Raw genomic sequence first — 18,568 nt, 5'->3', positions numbered from 1 at the left:
TTCTACTAGGAATTTCCGACGGTATTCCTCCAGGAATTTCCGAAAAAAAATCCTCCAGGAATTTCTGAAGGAATCCCTCGCCTCCAGAAATTTCCGAAGGAATTCCTCCATAAATTTCCAAAATAATTCGTCCAGCAATTTCCGAAGGAATTCCTCCAGCAATTTCCGAAGGAATTCCTCCAGGAATTTCCGAAAGAAATCCTCCAGGAATTTTTGAAGGAATTCCTAACGGAATTTGTGAAGGAATTCCTCCATGAATTTTCGAGGGCATTCCTCTTGGAATTTCCAAAAATAAAATCCAAAAAGACTTTCCGAAAAAAAATTCTCCAGGAATTCCGCTAGGAATTTCCGAAGGAATTCCTGCAAGAATTTCCAAAAAAATCTAAAAAGTATTTCCGAAAAAATTCCTCCACGACTTTCCGAAGGAATTCCACCAGGAATTTTCAATGACATTCGTCCAGCAATTTCCGAAGGAATTCCTCCAGGAATTTCCCAAAGTATTCCTCCAATAAGTTTGGAATTATTTTGTCCAGGAATTTCGTAAGGAGTTCATCTAAGGATTTCCTCACGAATTTCTCTATGGATTTCTGAAAGAATTCCTCCTGGAATCTCCGAAGGTATTTATCCAAGATTTTCCCAAGGAACTGCCCAAGGAATTTCCGAAGGAATTCTTCCAGGAATTTGCGAAGGGATTCCTCCAGGAATTTTGGATGGAATTCCTTCAGGAATTTCCAAAGGAATTCCTTCAGGTATTTCCGAAGGAATACCCGCAGGAATTTTCGAAGATATTCCTAGAATTTCCGAAGGAATTCCTGCATACATTAAAAAAATACGAGGATGCAGGAGAATTTTATTTTTACTAGTCAAAAACAGCTCTGATCATCTAAGTTTTTCGGTTAAGTTGGAATATAGTTGCTCGGTCAGGGGGGGGGGGGGCACGGCCTTCTGCCGTGCGACCTGTGCTTTTAAACAGATCGGCTTGGTTGGTAGTTCATACCACCTTACCAAGACTGGCAAAAGTTTCAGGCACCCGACTGCCTAATGTATTGTTCTGTTTTCATCACAAATTCTATCGATCGGTAGCTTTTTCGGAATTCGCACTCCGTTCATAGAGGTATGTCTATATCGCGGCGTGTTCTTCCTATTAGCTTTTTTCGATCTTATAGGATAGAACACTTTTCTTTTTGAGCCAAACTTTTCATATCATGTACTGATTTATCGACCGTATTCTATAATTAACTTGATGATTTTGTGGCTATATCGGTCTCTTTCTACTCATAAGTATAAGGGAGTAGAGATCAAAGTGGATAATGAAATGATAGATATGATAGAATTCGCTAGGTAGCGAACAAGTGTGAAAATTTTATAGAAGGTGAAATTGGGGACTACGAAGGTGATGATTTTGTTTGCGGTTTTCTGTGAGAAAGTGAAGGAGGGAAGATTTTTTGCTTTTTTTTCACTCATACTCCCATAAGAAACCCCGTAGGAAGAAAGAGTGTTTCCCGGCTCATCAACCTTCGTAGTCCCCAATTAGGCAAGTGCGACCTGTGCTTTTAAACAGATCGGCTTGGTTGGTAGTTCATACCTCCTTACCAAGACTGGCAAAAGTTTCAGGCACCCGACTGCCTAATGTATTGTTCTGTTTTCATCACAAATTCTATCGATCGGTAGCTTGGCCACCGATCGATAGAATTTGTGATGAAAACAGAACAATACATTAGGCAGTCGGGTGCCTGAAACTTTTGCCAGTCTTGGTAAGGTGGTATGAACTACCAACCAAGCCGATCTGTTTAAAAGCACAGGTCGCACGGCAGAAGTTTCACGCATTCGATGTATTCGTTCAATACATGGCCTACTTGCCTAATTTCACCTTCTATAAAATTTTCACACTTGTTCGCTACCTAGCGAATTCTATCATATCTATCATTTTATTATCCACTTTGATCTCTACTCCCTTATACTTATGAGTAGAAAGAGACCGATATAGCCACAAAATCATCAAGTTAATTATAGAATACGGTCGATAAATCAGTACACAACACCCATATCCCCTTGACACCTAGGCCTGAGAGATCGTGGAACTTTCTACATTCTTCTTAGGTGTCTAACTAACCATCCTTTCGTATTCCTCCCTCAGCAGTCGCAAAGACGAGGCCAGGACAACTCTCGACTGTTGGAGGATTGCGTCAGTCTTATCGAGAAGTCAGAGATAAGTCTCCAATCTTTGTGTTTTGGTATCCGACGGGAAGGAGGCAATCCTCATACCTGTGATCTAGGGCTGTACTACCCTCGAAATTTGTGCGACTTGCTCAATGCTTATGTTTACTTTTTCAGTGATAACCAGGTAAATGATTAAACCATGACATTTTCTCATATGCTTTTTCGCCAAGGAAAGCACCCCATTAAATCCTATCCAATATCCAACTCCAGATATCTATGAAGTGGGTCAAGTTCTTTGACATATTCTGAGTAGATATCTAATCAACATTTCCTCCCCACCCCCGCTGATCGTAAGGACCTGGCCAGGTGTCGAGAGTTCGTTAAATGAAAGGTTTGTCAAGTCCCAGGCATCTTTTCTGGCGCATTAAACGTCTCTATCGACAGCCACCCCAGGATGTGTACGGTCGGCTATGCTATCTTGCAAATTCTCGCGAGTAACCTGAGCAGGGATGCCATATATACAGATTTATCTGTATAATACAGATTTTTAAACATCTGTACAGATTTCAGATACAGATTTTTTAAAAGAGTGATACAGAGTTTTCAAAAAATCATCTGGCATCCCTGAACCTGAGGGAAGTCGTCCCAGAGTTTCTCCTGGAATTCTTCGGTGAATATTATCCCGGGATTCTTTTAGTCATCCCGGCATTTCAAAAGACATTGCTCCCAAGATTTCAGAAATTACTCCAGAATTATTTCTGGAAAATTCGAAAAATTGTGATTCCTCTCTGGATTTTTTCTGGGATTTCTCTCAGGCATTCCCCCCAAGATTGCTTTTTCACGGGGTTCATTTAGAGATATATTCTGGGATTTCTTCAAAAATGCCTTCAGGGTTTTTGTCAAGGCTTAATCTAGAGATTCTTCTTGGCATTTCTTCAAAAATTCCTCTCAAGATATTCAACCGGTTTTTTTTTAAGATTCCCTCAGAGATTTCCCCCTTTTGGTATACGTTCCATGTTTTTCTTAGAGATTTTTTCACGGATTCCTCCAGCATTTTTCACCGGAATTCCGCTAGAAATGCCTCCTAGGATTCTGTTATTGATTTTTCCCTGGGTTCCATTGGAGATTTTCCTTCAGGAAAGTTTTTCGTGATTCCTTCATTGATTCCTCCCACGATTCCTTTAACTGTTTCTCACACAAAATATTCCAGAGATTTTAGCAAGGATTTCTCCAGGATTCCTATTGGGTTTCCCCAGCGATTCATTGATTTTTCCGGAATTCCTTCAGGAATTCCTCAAAGAACTAATTTAGGATTCTTCCCGGGTATCCTTCCAACAATTTTTCAGTGAATTCTCCTGAAATCCCTCTACGGATTTCTCGTGAGATTTCTTTATTGTAGTCTTTCATGAATTTTACAGAGTTTATATTTAAGTATTTTTTCAGAGATTCCTCCTGGATCCTTTCAGGGATTCCTTCCGAAATTTATCCTGTGATTACTTCATTGATGTTACGCGGGTTACCTTTAGGAATATGAATATATCCTGATATTTCTTAGGGGTTGTTCCCAATATTACTTTTAAAATTCCTTCATGGATTCCTACCGGGATTCTTTTCTCAGGATTCTATCATGAATTGGATTTCCTCCATGGATTTCAGAACTGATCGCTTCAGAGATTTTTGTTCGGATTCCTTCAAGGATTTCTCCAGGATTTTTCTCTGGAATTCTGCTAAGAATACTTCCCGGGATTCCGCTATTGTTTCCTCCCTAGGTTCCATTGGAGAATTCTCCTTAGATTCCTTCTGCGGCATAGCATCAGGAATTCCTTCATGAATTCCTCTCGGGCAGAGTTCCTGATTTCCACTTTGCATCTTCTTCCACACTCGATGCTAGTCAGCAGCGAACGGTTGTCGCTTTAGTTTGTGTGTGTCAAAACGTCAGCGAAGATAGCACACTCCGACGAACGGTTGGAAGCCACACTTGGGAATTATTCATTCATCCACATTCGCTTCCAAACGATCGAGCGATGATGAGATTCGTGAGTGATACTGTGCAGACGATTTTTTGATGAGACGACATTCATTCAGTGATTTCTTCTGGCATTCATTCCTGAATTTCCCTCGAGTTTGATTTAAGAATTTCTTTGGGAACTCTACCTGAATCCTTTCAAGAATTCCTTAAGATATCTCTCCCGGTATTCCTTCGGGATTCTACTCGAGATTCCTTTAATAATTCCTTCAAGGATTCCTACCAGAATTCCTTCAAATAAATTTCTAGGATTTTTTCAAACATCTTTCTCGGTTTTCCTTCACAGATTCCTTCTTCTTAGGAACTCCTTACAGGTATCTGCCAGGATTCGTTTCGCAATTCCGTCCAGTATTCCTTCAAAGAGTCTTACCTGGATTCATAATGAATCTTACAAATTTTTGTTCCCAAGATTCGTTCAGAGATTCTTTCGAGGATTCTTCTTGGATTACTTCAAGGGTTCTCCCGGGATTTTTTCATTGCATTTCCCGGGATACCTTTATTTCTCCCGGGATTCTCTTTTTTTTCAGGTAATCCATCTGATATTCATTTATGCAGCCCTTCAGGAATTTCTCCTGGATTCGTTCAGGTATTACTTTATAGATTTCTCCCGCTATTCCGTAATTGACTTTTTCCGGACTTCTTCTCCGGATTCCATCCAAGATTTTTCCTAGTATTGTTAAGGATTTTCTCAGATGCTCTTTTTGCGATTATTTCAGATCTAATTAAATTAGATTTATTGGTTTCGGAGATATGATAGTTCAAAATTTAGTTGTCTAAATGTTTATCTAATCAAGATAAACATTTTGAGTTTCATAAAACATAGTTCGTGAATCGAACAATCACTTAACTCAGGAAAGTTTTCCATATCATATTGAATTCTTTTTCAAAACTTCGCGTTTCATTTTACCCCACCTGTTTAAACTTGCCCCGGTGTACCTTAGAATGAAAGTTATTTTCATGCTATGCTTTGCTTAAGAAAACATACTTCCTTCTGTAGTAAATTGCATGTAATCTTTGAGCGGCATCCGATCGAGCAGAAATTTTGCACAACTAATAATTATAAATTATTTTTGAAATTTTACCGTTTTCCATGCAAACGCATTTAGACGAGCTTCATTTCCCAAAAATAAAATTTACATTAAAATAGGCTGCAACCGAGTCTCCTGATGATACCCGTCCTGTTTGGTTTGAATGAGAATGACATCCTGTCGATATGATGGCATATGTCGGCATGAATAATTGACGAATCATCGATCCAGTCCCCTGAGAGATGAGCACTGTGAGCTATGCACCGGTTTTCCGGTAAAAGACCCACCACAGGATAACTAAAGTGGACGTGAAACGTTTACTAAACCTCTCGACAGCCGAGCCGACGAACAAGTTGTCGTCCAAGTGGGAGCTCTTACGTACGTGACTGTTTTATGCCTGTTTGGTGTCATTGCAATTCTTTCGAGGAACTTTTATTTGGAAATTGAGACAGAATGAAAGATTTTTCCGAGAGATCAATCGTTCGAAGCAACAAATTAAATCGGTTCGTTTCTACCTAATTACCACTTCCAGCCTAGTTAAATCGGACTTATCGGATCATCTTTGGTACCCAGAAGTGCTAATGAAGCAAACAAATCAAACGACTTAATTTGTTTTTACGGTTCTTCGGTGAAAATGAGAATTTCCATAAAACCACCTGCTGCTGCTCGTTCAGTTGTTCGAAGCGGCTGATACTCGTCAACAGAGTGAACTCCTACCGATAGAGATCTTAGAACCAAATTATGGTCGGCTGCCGCTGCCACCCCGAAAGCGATACAAATATCGACCGTTTGAATGAAGGCCCGAGTTGTCCGGAGCGAAGAAATTGAAACAAATGGAAACAGAAATGGTGCTATGTTATTTTAACGAGACAACCTACAATGAGCAACGGCAGTGATGAGAATAGAAACGATGACGTCTGAGTACGTGGCCTAGTAGATTTGTTGTTAATCCTTTCGGAGTCACGTTCGGCGTGATTAGTATGTATCCATCTACCCTCAATTGAAGTGGTGCATGAATTAAAAGGGAGTTTTTAGATCATTATAAAGAATTCAGTTTTGATTAAACATTTGCACGTTGTGAGCATGAGGGGCACACGAAACAAATGTGGAGGATTTATTCGTTAACTTGATTTATTTGCACAATATCACAATGAGGACAGCATATACAGTATTGTTCCGATTTTATCACGCTCCTTTAAAAACTTTTAAATATTCTACAAAATCTACAAGTGCGTATACGCATTTTCAATATTTTTAACGTCGCAAAACGAACCTTTAACATTCATCTTGAAGAAGAAGGGAAACACTTGCTCTCAAGTTTAACAGCAAGTTAATGAAAATGTAGGACTGCCGCGTGGAGGGTGTGAAAAAATGTTCCTTTTTGGCTTAGTTTTGAGTAAATCTTGCTCATTTAAGAGTAACTTTTTCTTAGCGTGTTCCTTCCACTCCTCCGGTAGCTGTTCGGTTTCCCAGATCCTGACTAATAGCCGATGCAGACAGGTGGCCAACTTTTCTGGGCCCATCTTGATGAGTTCAGCTGCGATACCATCCTTACCAGCTGCTTTGTTGGTTTTGAGCTGGTGAATGGCATCCTTAACTTCCCTCAGCGTGGGAGTAGGTTCATTTCCGTCCTCCGCTGCACTGGCGTCGTTGTTACCTCCGTTGCCGTGGTCTCCCGTGTCTACGTTCTCCACGCCATTCAGGTGCTTATCGAAGTGCTGCTTCCACTTTTCAATCACCTTACGAGGCCTCCGTCTTTATCCCTGCATATTTCGGCTCGCGGCACGAAGCCGTTGAACTTCTGATAGAACTTCGCACTCCGCTTCTTCCAGGTGGCGCTTTTTCTCCCGAAAGAGGCGGGTCGGCTGTTTCCGCTTCTGTTTGTAACGTTCCACGTTCTGTCTGTGCTATACACGCATTCACCCAAAACATCTTTCCCTCATCTATCAGCATAAGCAATAAAACGCACATAACATTTTCCAGAACAGAATAGGTCAGGTCCGCATAGGCGCGAACGATGGCCTCGGTGCAGCGTGCATAAGCACTTTGCACCGACGCTCTCGAGTGCACATGTTTTGCTTACTACACTTTACTCGTTGGTGGTCGTTCGTTGAACGACGCGCTTGGCTCAAGTTTCAGCCCAAAAATGCTATTGCCGAAATATTGTCACCGCCACCCCAGGGGTCTATGTTCGATTGACAATGTGTTTGTATGTAACGATTGAGCTGTTACCAAATAAAAGGAACGCAAGTTCCAAGACCCAGGACACTCTTGTTCTGACCAGGAGACTATGTGTTTCAATGCATTCCGATGCATACCGAAACTTCCCTCAGCACTCTGTACCACAGATACTGCTAACCACTTGGGATAGTTAATGGGCAGTCAACAATAAGTTTTGATATCCTCCATAGTCTTCGGTCGGACTATGTGATGTCGGATCCCTTGCTGAAGCATTGCCGCCCTCGCTGCGTTCTTCTTCTCCAAAACCGTTCTGCACTCGTCGCCGAACCATTTGTTCCGTCGATTCCGCTCACGTACCCGATGGTGCTCTCGGCTGCGTCGTTGATGGCTGCTTTCACTGTACTCCAGCAGTCCTCTAGAGGGGCCTCATCGAGCTCGCTCTCGTCTGGCAACGCGGCCTCGAGATTCTGCGCGTATGCTGAGGCGACATCCGGTTGCTTCAGTCGCTCTAGGTTGTACCGTGGCGGTCGCCGGTATCGTACATTGTTGATGATGGAGAGTTTTGGGCGCAGTTTGACCATCACCAGATAGTGGTCGGAGTCGATGTTGGCGCCACGATAGGTCCTGACGTCGATAATGTCGGAGAAGTGCCGTCCGTCAATCAGAACGTGGTCGATTTAAGATTCCGTCTGCTGTGGTGATCTCCAGGTGTAACGATAAGAGTGGCTGTGTTGGAAAAAGGTGCTACGTATTGCCATATTTTTGGAGGTGGCGGAATCAATGAGTCGTAGGCCGTTTTCGTTCGTCTGCTGGTGGGCGCTCAACCTGCACATTCTTTCGTCGATCGGCAACCAAACGATCACGCGGCCGTGCATATCACCCATCACGATGAAAGCTGTTCCCAGCTCGCGTGTGTTGCCACAGCTCTGGTAGATGGTATTATTACCTCTGAACGGTCGCACCATGTCCAACACACCTCCTGCAACGCTACGATGCCGAACCCGCGGTCCTTCAGTAGATCGGCGAGTATGCGGGTGCTTCCAATGAAGTTGAGAGATCAGCAGTTACACGTACCGAGTTTCTAATCGCAAGTCCTTTTTGTTCACTGGGGTCGTTGCCGTTGGTCTCGGTTCGTATTATTCTGTTGCTGATTTTCCGTTACAATTTTTTTACGGTTGGCTCGACCTGACACCAACCCCCTATTTTCCGGAGGACCATAGTGCACATCTGGGGTGTCCATTTATTACGTAAGGGAATTTTCACGATTTTTCGACCCCCCCCCCCCCTTGAAAGATTTTTTGTATGGGAAACCCCCCCTCCCCCACGAACCCTTACGTAATTAATGGACAGCCCCTTAGAGTCCTTCCGTGGCACTTGGACACTGATCAGCCGCCCCAGGGGATTAGATGCTGTTGTGAATCGCTTCTCCTGAAGAACAGAAGCTCAGCTTTGCAGAATCAACCCCCCCCCCCTTCCCTGTCAGCATACGACCAAAGTTCCCCCCGGGGTTGGTTATCCGATCTTCCCTAAGGTTGCTCATAGTTTCCGGCCGGTACCACGTGGAGGTAGGGATAGAAGTTGCTGGGCAGAGGCTAGTTATCTTAATGGGATCTGTACTGCGCGAAAAACCCAGCCTTTATTGTGCCAAGTAATGTATGTAACAGATGACGATTTTGAAAGATAATATTGAACGCAAACACATATTAACACTACGTACGCTCCGTGTGCGGACAGATACTTTTATAGATTTCTTTCGGCATTTTTCCCGAGATTCCTTCAGCGATATCACTCAGGATCCTTTTGGAAATTCATCCATTGATCCTTTCCATGTTTTATTTAGGGGGTACCTTCTAGGAATTTCCCGACATTCTATCTGAAATTCTTGCCAGGATGCCTTCATTGGTTCTTCCCTTAGGATATTTACGGGATTCCAAGCGGGGTTCTTTCACGGTTTATTTCAGAAACTGCATTAAGGATTCCTTCAGGATTCTTCCTGGTTTTTGTTTTCAGGGATTCTTTTAAGTGTTTCTCCAGGGATTCCTTTTCCCTCGCTCTTCCGGGATTTTCCGATTGTTTACTCCAAAGTTTCCTTTAGAGATTCCTCTCAAGATTCATTCAGGCATTCTTTCAAGGATTTGTTCATGGGATTCTTAAATGGATTTGTTCCGGATTTCCCTCTGATATTCCTTTATTGATCTCTCCCAGGATTCTTTCAGGTATTCCACCCAAAAATTACTTGGGGGTACTGTAGCGGTTTCTCTTGGATTCTTTCAGAAATTCCTTCAGAAATTTGCTTTGATATTCCCTTGTGGATTCTTCCCAGCTTTCTTCCAGGAGTTTATCCCAGTATTTATCTGAGGATTCCTCCTTGGATTCTTTTAATTAATTCAACGGGGATCCTTTACGAGATTCCTCTTGAAATTCCTTTACAGATTTCTTCTGGGGTTCCTCTCATGATTTCTTCTGGGTTTTTCCATTTATTCTTCCCGGGATTTCTACCGCGATTCTTCCACGGGTTCTTCTACAGACTGCATCAGGGATTCCCCCTACCTGAATTTTCTCCCGGGATTTCTTCAAGGATTTTTGCGGGTTTCTTCCATTATGCATTATTTCCAACATTTTTTGTGTTATTAATTTTTACGTGTTTTTTATTGGGGGTCTTCCCTTTAAAGATTTGTGGATATTTTGAGAGCTTTCCTTTATTGATTTGTTATATGATTCTTTTGGGGATCGCGGGATTTCTCCTGAATTTACGTCAAGGATTCTTCTAGGGTTTTTTTTTCCGGGATTCCTCGCTTGATTTCTTCCTAAATTTCTATAAGGATTCCTCCCGGAATCCCTCATGGTTAGTCCCGGGATTCCTTCTTTTTCTTTCTTAGGATTCCTACAGGGATTCCTTCAGAGATTCCTCTATGATATTCAAAATAACTTCTTTTGAGATTCTTTCAGAGAGCACTCCCAGATTTTTAGGAGAATCGTTCGAGGAATTCTGCAGAAATTCTTCTTGTATTTTCTCCCGGGATTGCTTCATGAGTTTCTTCCGGCATGCTCCGGCATGTTTCTTCCGGTATTCCTCCCGATATTCATTTGGGTATGCCTTCATAGATGTTTCCCGCGAGTTCCTAATTGATTAATCATGGACTTCCTGTAGAGATTCCGCTATGGATACATTCAGGGATTTCTCCCGAGATTCTCTCAGGGAATCCTGAGATTTTTTAATATTTTTTTTCCATAAATCCTTTCCAGATTCCTTCATGGGGAGTTCACGGGATTCCTTTCTAGGTTTCTTGGAAGATTTCTTCCGGGATTTCTCCCGGATGTTCTCAAAAACTCCTTTTAAAATTCTTTCTGGGATTACTTTAGGATTCTTGTATTTATTACTCCGGGTACTCCTTCCAGGGTTTCTGCTGGAATTCCTCCTGGATTTTTTTCAGGAAATCTTCCCGGAGTTTATCGGGTTCTTTCCGGCATTCCTCCTGGAATTCCTCCTGGAATTTATTCAGGAATTTCTCCAATGAATATTTACGGGATCCATACGAGGACTAGGCCATTGCGGTGGGGGTGGTATTTTGATTGGTATTATTCGATAGTGTAGCGAGTCATGCTAAAATATGCAACAAGTGACAGAAAAATGTTATAGATTTTTTTACAAATAGATCCTGAACCAACTGCGAATTGAACCCAAACCCTCCCAGCATGGTCTTTCTGAATAAAAGTATGGGTTATATCCAACAAGACTGGGAACGCGAGTAGACATTTCTGTAGTGAGCCGTAATGTAATCTGACAGTCCATTTTCGATTATTTTCAAGTAGTTACATATCATCTCTTTCGCTCGTTTAAAGTTGTTTCGTATCGGAACGGATCAGAAAGTAGCATAAAAGTTCTGCTGATTTAGAACGTGAGAATGTTGATAACCTATATTAAAGATTTTTTGGAACTATACCATAGACTTTTTCTCGAAACCTTCTTTATTTTATTGGAATTAGACTGTTGATAACAGTCACCATCGCAATTATTAACGGACGTCGGTACCGTACATTGCATTGTTGACGCATAATAATTGATAATGTCAGAGAAGTGCTGTCCATCAATCAGAACGTGGTTGATTTGGGATCTCCTGTGGTGACGATAAGTGAAGCTGTGTTTTAAAACTTTTCGAGGACCTTGGTGAACAGTTGGGTTTAGAATACTTCACTGATACTGGTACTCGTACGCTAATCAGCAGCCCCTATCATAGAGAACAGACGGTGAGGCTTGCCGAAGAAAACCCCCTTCCCTTCTCTGACAGCCCATGGCCAAAGCTCCCACGGGGGATAGTTACTCCATATTCCCTAAGATTGGAAGGTATTTCAGTTCAGACCATCAAGCATCGAATAAGCAAGTTATTTATCTATATGAGAAATATATCTCTCATTCGTACTGTGATGGCATTCAAACGTACAGACATGCTGCATCATGCTTGACCCCTACTGCAGGATGGGTGCAACGTCGCAGAAACATTGCATCGCGAGCTTTTAGATGTAACAGCTGTTTTGTCATTCTCCTTAGGAATCTTAATGACCCAAATAAGTTGGCGTTGTAGTTGGATCTTTTTCAGCTCGGTCTAAAAACGTGCTGCAATACTTGATTCAAATACAGGTTAGATCCAGCGATAATTTCCATTTAGAAATATGAACCTAAAATCTGTGAAATTGCGAGGAATGGCGTTAGTGGAAAACTATGGGAGTGCATTAGGCAGAGAAGCAGACTTTGCCTCAACCGAGATGTAATGTCAACAAGAAAAAGGAACATAAGTTGCCACTGACTGACTGTCTCGTGAGTTGAGAAGCCGCAACAGCTAGCCAGCAAATGCTACGCTATGCATGCCATTTGCGGCTTGCAGCCCCATCACTTGTAGATATGCCGGTACAACTCTTCCGCGATTTATGAAATGCACGCTCGCTTAGTGCCATGTAGCTACAGTCGAGTCTCTTACTAAACGAATTCCTATTAAACGGACTCCTATTAAACGAACTCCTACTAGACAGGGGTGAGCGTTATAGGAGACTAAGAGCTTATGGGATTTCGGCATTTTGGGGGTGTGGCCTATTATCTCGGGTGTGTTAAGAGTTAACGCAATACTTTCTTCGGCCAAGTTTTAGGGCTTGATAAGATCTACCATTTAGAACTTTGGTTCATAGGGTCTGGGACCATTTGGGCAGGAGCACCTATTTTGGGCACTTGCTGCAATAACTCAGTCATTTTTTAACCGATTGACCTAATTTGTGAATCACGATCAGGAAGGCACAGTATCTAGCTATGTTCAAAAATTCAAGTCAATCGGTTTGAAATTGACTGAGTTATAGCAGCAAGTGCCCAAAATAGGAGCTCCTGCCCAAATGGTCCCAGACCCTATGCTTAGTTGGAAATTTGGCCGCTAAAGGGACCATCAACAGTTTGATGCTAAATTGCACTACAGGAACCATATCAGCTTGTCAAGCAAACGTTTCGATATGCGACAGCTCAAGACCCTGATAATTTGGAAGGATAGTGTCTTCGGAAAAGTTGCTGGGTACGCCAATAACTTACTGACGATGAGTTGTGAAGTTCGAAATTCCTCCACTGGGCGGCGCTAGTGAGCAAGTAAATTTTCAAAACCTCATATCTCAAAATCCCGATAACTTAGGAAGTTGGTGTCTTCGGCAAAGTTGATCAGTATGACATAAACTTACATAAAAATAAACACTTGTTTCGCAATTCTGCCACTAGGCGGCGCTAGTGAACATGCAAATTTTAGAAATCTCATAGCTCAGAATCCTGATAACTTAGAAAGTTGGTGTCTTCGGCAAAGTTGATCAGTATGACATAAACTTACATAAAAATAAACACTTGTTTCAAAATTCTACCACTAGGAGGCGCTAGTAAACTTGCAAATTTTAGAAATCTCATAGCTCAGAATTCTGATAACTTAGGAAGTCGGTGGTTTCGGCAAAGTTGATCAGTATGACATATACTTACATAAAAATAAACACTTGTTTCGCAATTTTGCCACTAGGCGGCGTTTTCCGGGTTTTTTCGTCTTTTTTCGATTTTTTTGGCGGTTTTTCGGCTTGGCAAAACTAGTGTCGCTCCCCCCGATAACTTAGAAAGTTGGTGTCTTCGGAAAAGTTGATCAGCATGACATAAACTTACATAAAAATAAACACTTGGTTCAAAATTCTGCCACTAGGAGGCGCTAGTGAATTTGCAAATTTTAGAAATCTCATAGCTCAGAATCCTGATAAGTTAAGAAGTTGGTGTCTTCGGCAAAGTTGATCAGTATGACATAAACTTACATAAAAATAAACACTTGTTTCAAAATTCTGCCACTAGGCGGCGTTTACTGATTTTTTCGTATTTCTTCGATTTTTTTTTGGGGGGTTTTCGGCTCAGCAAAACTAGTGTCGCTCCCCCCGATAACTCAGAAAGATGGTGTCTTTGGCAAAGTCGATCAGAATGACATAAACTTACATAAAAACAAACAATTGTTTCGCAATTCTTTAATTTTTTAATTCTTTTAATTCGTCAGGTAGTTTCAGCTGGCATACTCTTAAAAATTCCACGGAGGATTCCTTTCGAGTCCGACTGACATCAAGGTATACAACTAATAAAATATGCATGCTGCCCAGGGGCAGAATTTCTAACCAAGTATCTCATCAATGAAGAATACAGTCTCTCCAAGATTGCAGAATTCTGAGCCATGAGATTTTCAAAATTTGCGTGATTACTGGTGCCACCTAGAGGCAGAAATCTGACACAAGTGTGCCATTTTATGCAAGTCTATGTCATACTGATCAACTTTGCCGAAGACACCAACTTTCTAAGTTATCGGGATTCTGAGCAATGAGATTTCTAAAATTTGTATGTTCACTAGCGCCGCCTAGTGGCAGAATTGCGAAACAAATTTTTAGTTTTATGTAAGTTTATGTTGCTCTGATCAACTTTTCCAAAGACACCAACTTTCTAAGTTATCGAGGGGAGCGACACTAGTTTTGCCAAGCCGAAAAACCGCCAAAAAAGTCGAAAAAAGTCGAAAAAACCCGGTAAACGCCGCCTAGTGGCAGAAGTGTTTATGTTTATGTAAGTTTATGTCATACTGATCAACTTTTTCGAAAACACCAACTTCCTAATATATCAGAATTCTGAGCTATGAGATTTCTAAAATTTGCAAGTTCACTAGCGCCTCCTAGTGGCAGAATTTTGAAACAAGTGTTTATTTTTATGTAAGTTTATGTCATACTGATCAACTTTGCCGAAGACACCAACTTTCTAAGTTATCAGGATTCTGAGCTATGAGATATCTAAAATTTGCATGTTCACTAGCGCCGCCTAGTGGCAGAATTGCGAAACAAGTGTTTATTTTTATGTAAGTTTATGTCATACCGATCAACTTTGCCGAAGACACCAACTTTCTAAGTTATCAGGATTCTGAGCTATGAGATATCTAAAATTTGCATGTTCACTAGCGCCTCCTAGTGGCAGAATTTTGAAACAAGTGTTTATTTTTATGTAAGTTTATGTCATACTGATCAACTTTGCCGAAGACACCAACTTTCTAAGTTATCAGGATTCTGAGCTATGAGATATCTAAAATTTGCATGTTCACTAGCGCCGCCTAGTGGCAGAATTGCGAAACAAGTGTTTATTTTTATGTAAGTTTATGTCATACCGATCAACTTTGCCGAAGACACCAACTTTCTAAGTTATCAGGATTCTGAGCTATGAGATATCTAAAATTTGCATGTTCACTAGCGCCGCCTAGTGGCAGAATTGCGAAACAAGTGTTTATTTTTATGTAAGTTTATGTCATACTGATCAACTTTGCCGAAGACACCAACTTCCTAAGTTATCGGGATTCTGAGATATGAGGTTTTGAAAATTCACTTGCTCACTAGCGCCGCCCAGTGGAGGAATTTCGAACTTCGCAACTCATCGTCAGTAAGTTATTGGCGTACCCAACAACTTTCCCGAAGACACTATCCTTCCAAATTATCATGGTCTTGAGCTGTCGCATATCGTAACGTTTGCTTGACAAGCTGATATGGTTCCTGTAGTGCAATTTAGCATCAAATTGTTGATGGTCCCTCTAGCGGCCAAATTGCCAACTAATCATATGAACCAAAGTTCTAAATGGTAAATCTTATCAAGCCCTAAAACTTTGCCGAAGAAAGTATTGCGTTAACTCTTAACACACCCGAGAAAATAGGCCACACCCCCAAAATGCCGAAATCCCATAAGCTCTTAGTCTCCTATTAAGGACAAGGTATTTGGAGTACATTGCTTAAAATTTCTAGAGCACCGTTTTTTAGAACCGTTGAACGGATTTGGATTAAAATGCATCACGCTAATTGTTCAGTGGTTGTCAATAGCGTGATGCATTTTAATCCAAATCCGTTCAACGGCTCTAAAAAACGGTGCTCTAGAAATTTTGAGCAATGTACTCCAAATACCTTGTCCTTAAGCGGATTCCTATTGCGCCCCCCGACCAGTGATCTTATAGGAGTCTCGACTGTATAAAGTCTACACACAAAAAAAATTTGCAGTTGAAAATACTATTTTAGGGGGTTAAATTAACCGCAATGTACCTACGTTTTTCAGCAGACAATATGACGCTATTATCCTTACCAAATATGCGGTCATTTTTACCATATTCAAAATGTTGTGCTCTGCAGTAATTTTTACCATGTTTGCGGTATTTACATTTTACTACAGATGTAGTTAAGCTAACGAATACTGCGCTTACATAATATTACTCGGTCATGGTAAATTTAACCATGTTTGTCAATCTTTGTACTACGGGTTTCTGTGATACATGGTAAATTAGAAGAAATCCTCTAGTTATTGAAATAGAAACCAAATATTTTCTTATTAGCGTATTCCTTTGATGTATACAATTTTGACTCAGGAATATGCTAAACTAGTACATCTGGTCCCTATTTCAAAAACTATTATATCTAATCGTTATTATAAAAAAAAATGAATTGCCACATACTCTCTTTTATTTGCATAAAATAACAAATTTGTCCAGTTGACCGGCATTATGCGTTTTTATGAATAGGACCAAATCCGGAAGAACACTTGCGCCAATGGTTGGTAGCCCTCACTAATCTTGGGTTCAGCAACCGGATTCCTCGGATAAACGGTCATTTTGTAGTGGCCCTTGCAGTTCTCGGTTTGCTCGGTCTCCCAGCACTTGCTGACCTGGCGCGACTGCACCTCGTTTCGTCCGGGTTGTGTTCCTTTGCTGCACATTACTATTTTCTGCTGTAAGGAAATCTTCAAATTGTTTCAACACGCACAGACTATAGAGTAATGCGGGGCAAAAGTTCGCACCTAACAGACTTCACAAAATAACTATTGAACGAAAAGAAAATAATATCGTTTTTCTTCGTTAAACGGATCCTTATCATGTTGCCTTCAAAACGTAGTACTAGATTATTTCGCGTTCCATTTGTAGTTTTAGTAATACAATTTTTAAAACAAGTACTCCAATGCGAACTTTTGCCCCATAGTGGGGGCAAAAGTTCGCATTATGCGGGGCAAAAGTTCGCACCTTGTACAGGGTAGTTTGTTGGTGTGATGTTCATTTATTTCATGTTAATTCATGTTCATCTTTTCATTCTAGCCATGAAATCTGTTTCTTTCTGTTCTTAGAATTACGACCCAACTGGAATACGACCTGGTGTTCAGCTTTTGTATAGAGTATGTTTTATGAAGACTTCCACAACTATTAACTAAGAGCTGTCCTTTACAGCGTTACTGAAGTTTTCAAAATACATTGTGAGGTAAACATAGAGATACGTGTTGAACAAAATACATGAAAAAAAATCAAATATGCAGCAAAACTGTTGACCGGGGCTGTTATCGAACCTTGTCCTCGTCAGTATGGTGAAGGACTATAACTGTGAATGTACAAACTAAGCTATGAAAGACCCCGGTAAAGTAGATGAACAAAAGACCTTCAGAAACATACGAAACAAACATGACGAGGATGACGAAGAAAATGTTTTAAAATGTTTTTTAGCAATTTTTTATTTATTAATTTAAATGCGTGAACATAATGTTTGCCTTACAATCAATCTTCTTACAAAACTAAGTTCAGACTTTCTGTCGCACAGATTTCTGGGTACATACTACTCATATTATGCATATGTAGTAGTTTCTATACGAAATTATCATTGCTTTAAAGATTCTGTAAGTATATTGATGTACTAGACTCAGAAATCTAGTGCGAACTTTTGCCCCACAGCTACTGCGAACTTTTGCCCCACTGTCGAGGTTTTAACAATGTCCCTTCCTGCAAGAAGCACTAGTAGTTTATTGTTTATTCGAGTGCACCTCGCGAACTACTATGGAATAACGATTCTCCGACATAAAGAGGTTATGAGATTCTTCTTCTTCCTGTTACTACAAATTCTTATTCCAAAAGCTCCAAAAATTCTATCAAAACCCCTAAAAACACATTTTTTCGCGTAACTCTGCCAAACCATAACGAAATTGTTCCAAATTTTATTGACCAGTAGCTGACCTGATTATGTGTCGAACCCATGCAGATTTGTTTGGGTTCTTAAATCGTGCTCAGAAAAAGACCCACTGCGAACTTTTGCCCCGTGCGAACTTTTGCCCCGCATTACTCTATGTAAAATAAACTCACCTGCATGATTTTCTGCTTATAAAGACGTTTACTAGAAGTTTTTTTTTTATTTTATAATGAAATTATTACAAAATTGTCTAAGATATAAACAAAAACACCGACGGCAGAACACTTTTATCAAAATGGCCGTTGTCGAGAGTGCACAGTAAATTACCATGTTTATGGTAAAATAGAACACAAAACATGGTCAGCTGAAAATTGCCGGTGCAACGCGCTTGAAATAACCATGAACATGGTAGAATAGGTTACACAATAACAACCGTAGTAGCGCGCATGGTAAACGTTACTACAAAAGCAGTACTTTTGTTGGAAAGGAGCGTGGTACGTTTAACTACATTATGTAGTGTACATAACTATTACGATTTTTCACAGAACATGGTATTTATCACTACATTTCGGTTAATTTGACAAATTTGTTCGTTAATCTCACTGTAACGAGCCATTGTAAATTTGAAAACAGTTTTGTAGTCATATTTACCGTAAGATTTTTTTCCGTGTAG

The 18,568-nt window shown here is 40.7% G+C and overlaps 2 protein-coding genes across 4 annotated transcripts in view; both read left to right on the top strand.

Annotated features, from left to right (window-relative positions):
• The window catches only part of LOC109410021 (uncharacterized), a 309,882-nt gene that overhangs the window by 36,051 nt on the left and 255,263 nt on the right, over nucleotides 1-18,568 (top strand). The gene's annotated exons all lie outside the window — the stretch shown is intronic.
• The window catches only part of LOC109410022 (opsin, ultraviolet-sensitive), a 437,133-nt gene that overhangs the window by 280,790 nt on the left and 137,775 nt on the right, over nucleotides 1-18,568 (top strand). The gene's annotated exons all lie outside the window — the stretch shown is intronic.

Source organism: Aedes albopictus, chromosome 2 (assembly GCF_035046485.1).
Source record: "Aedes albopictus strain Foshan chromosome 2, AalbF5, whole genome shotgun sequence".
In the NCBI taxonomy this organism is placed as follows: domain Eukaryota; kingdom Metazoa; phylum Arthropoda; class Insecta; order Diptera; family Culicidae; genus Aedes; species Aedes albopictus.
The sequence above is the reverse complement of the archived record's forward strand: the minus strand, read 5'-3'. Positions and strand labels throughout refer to the sequence as shown.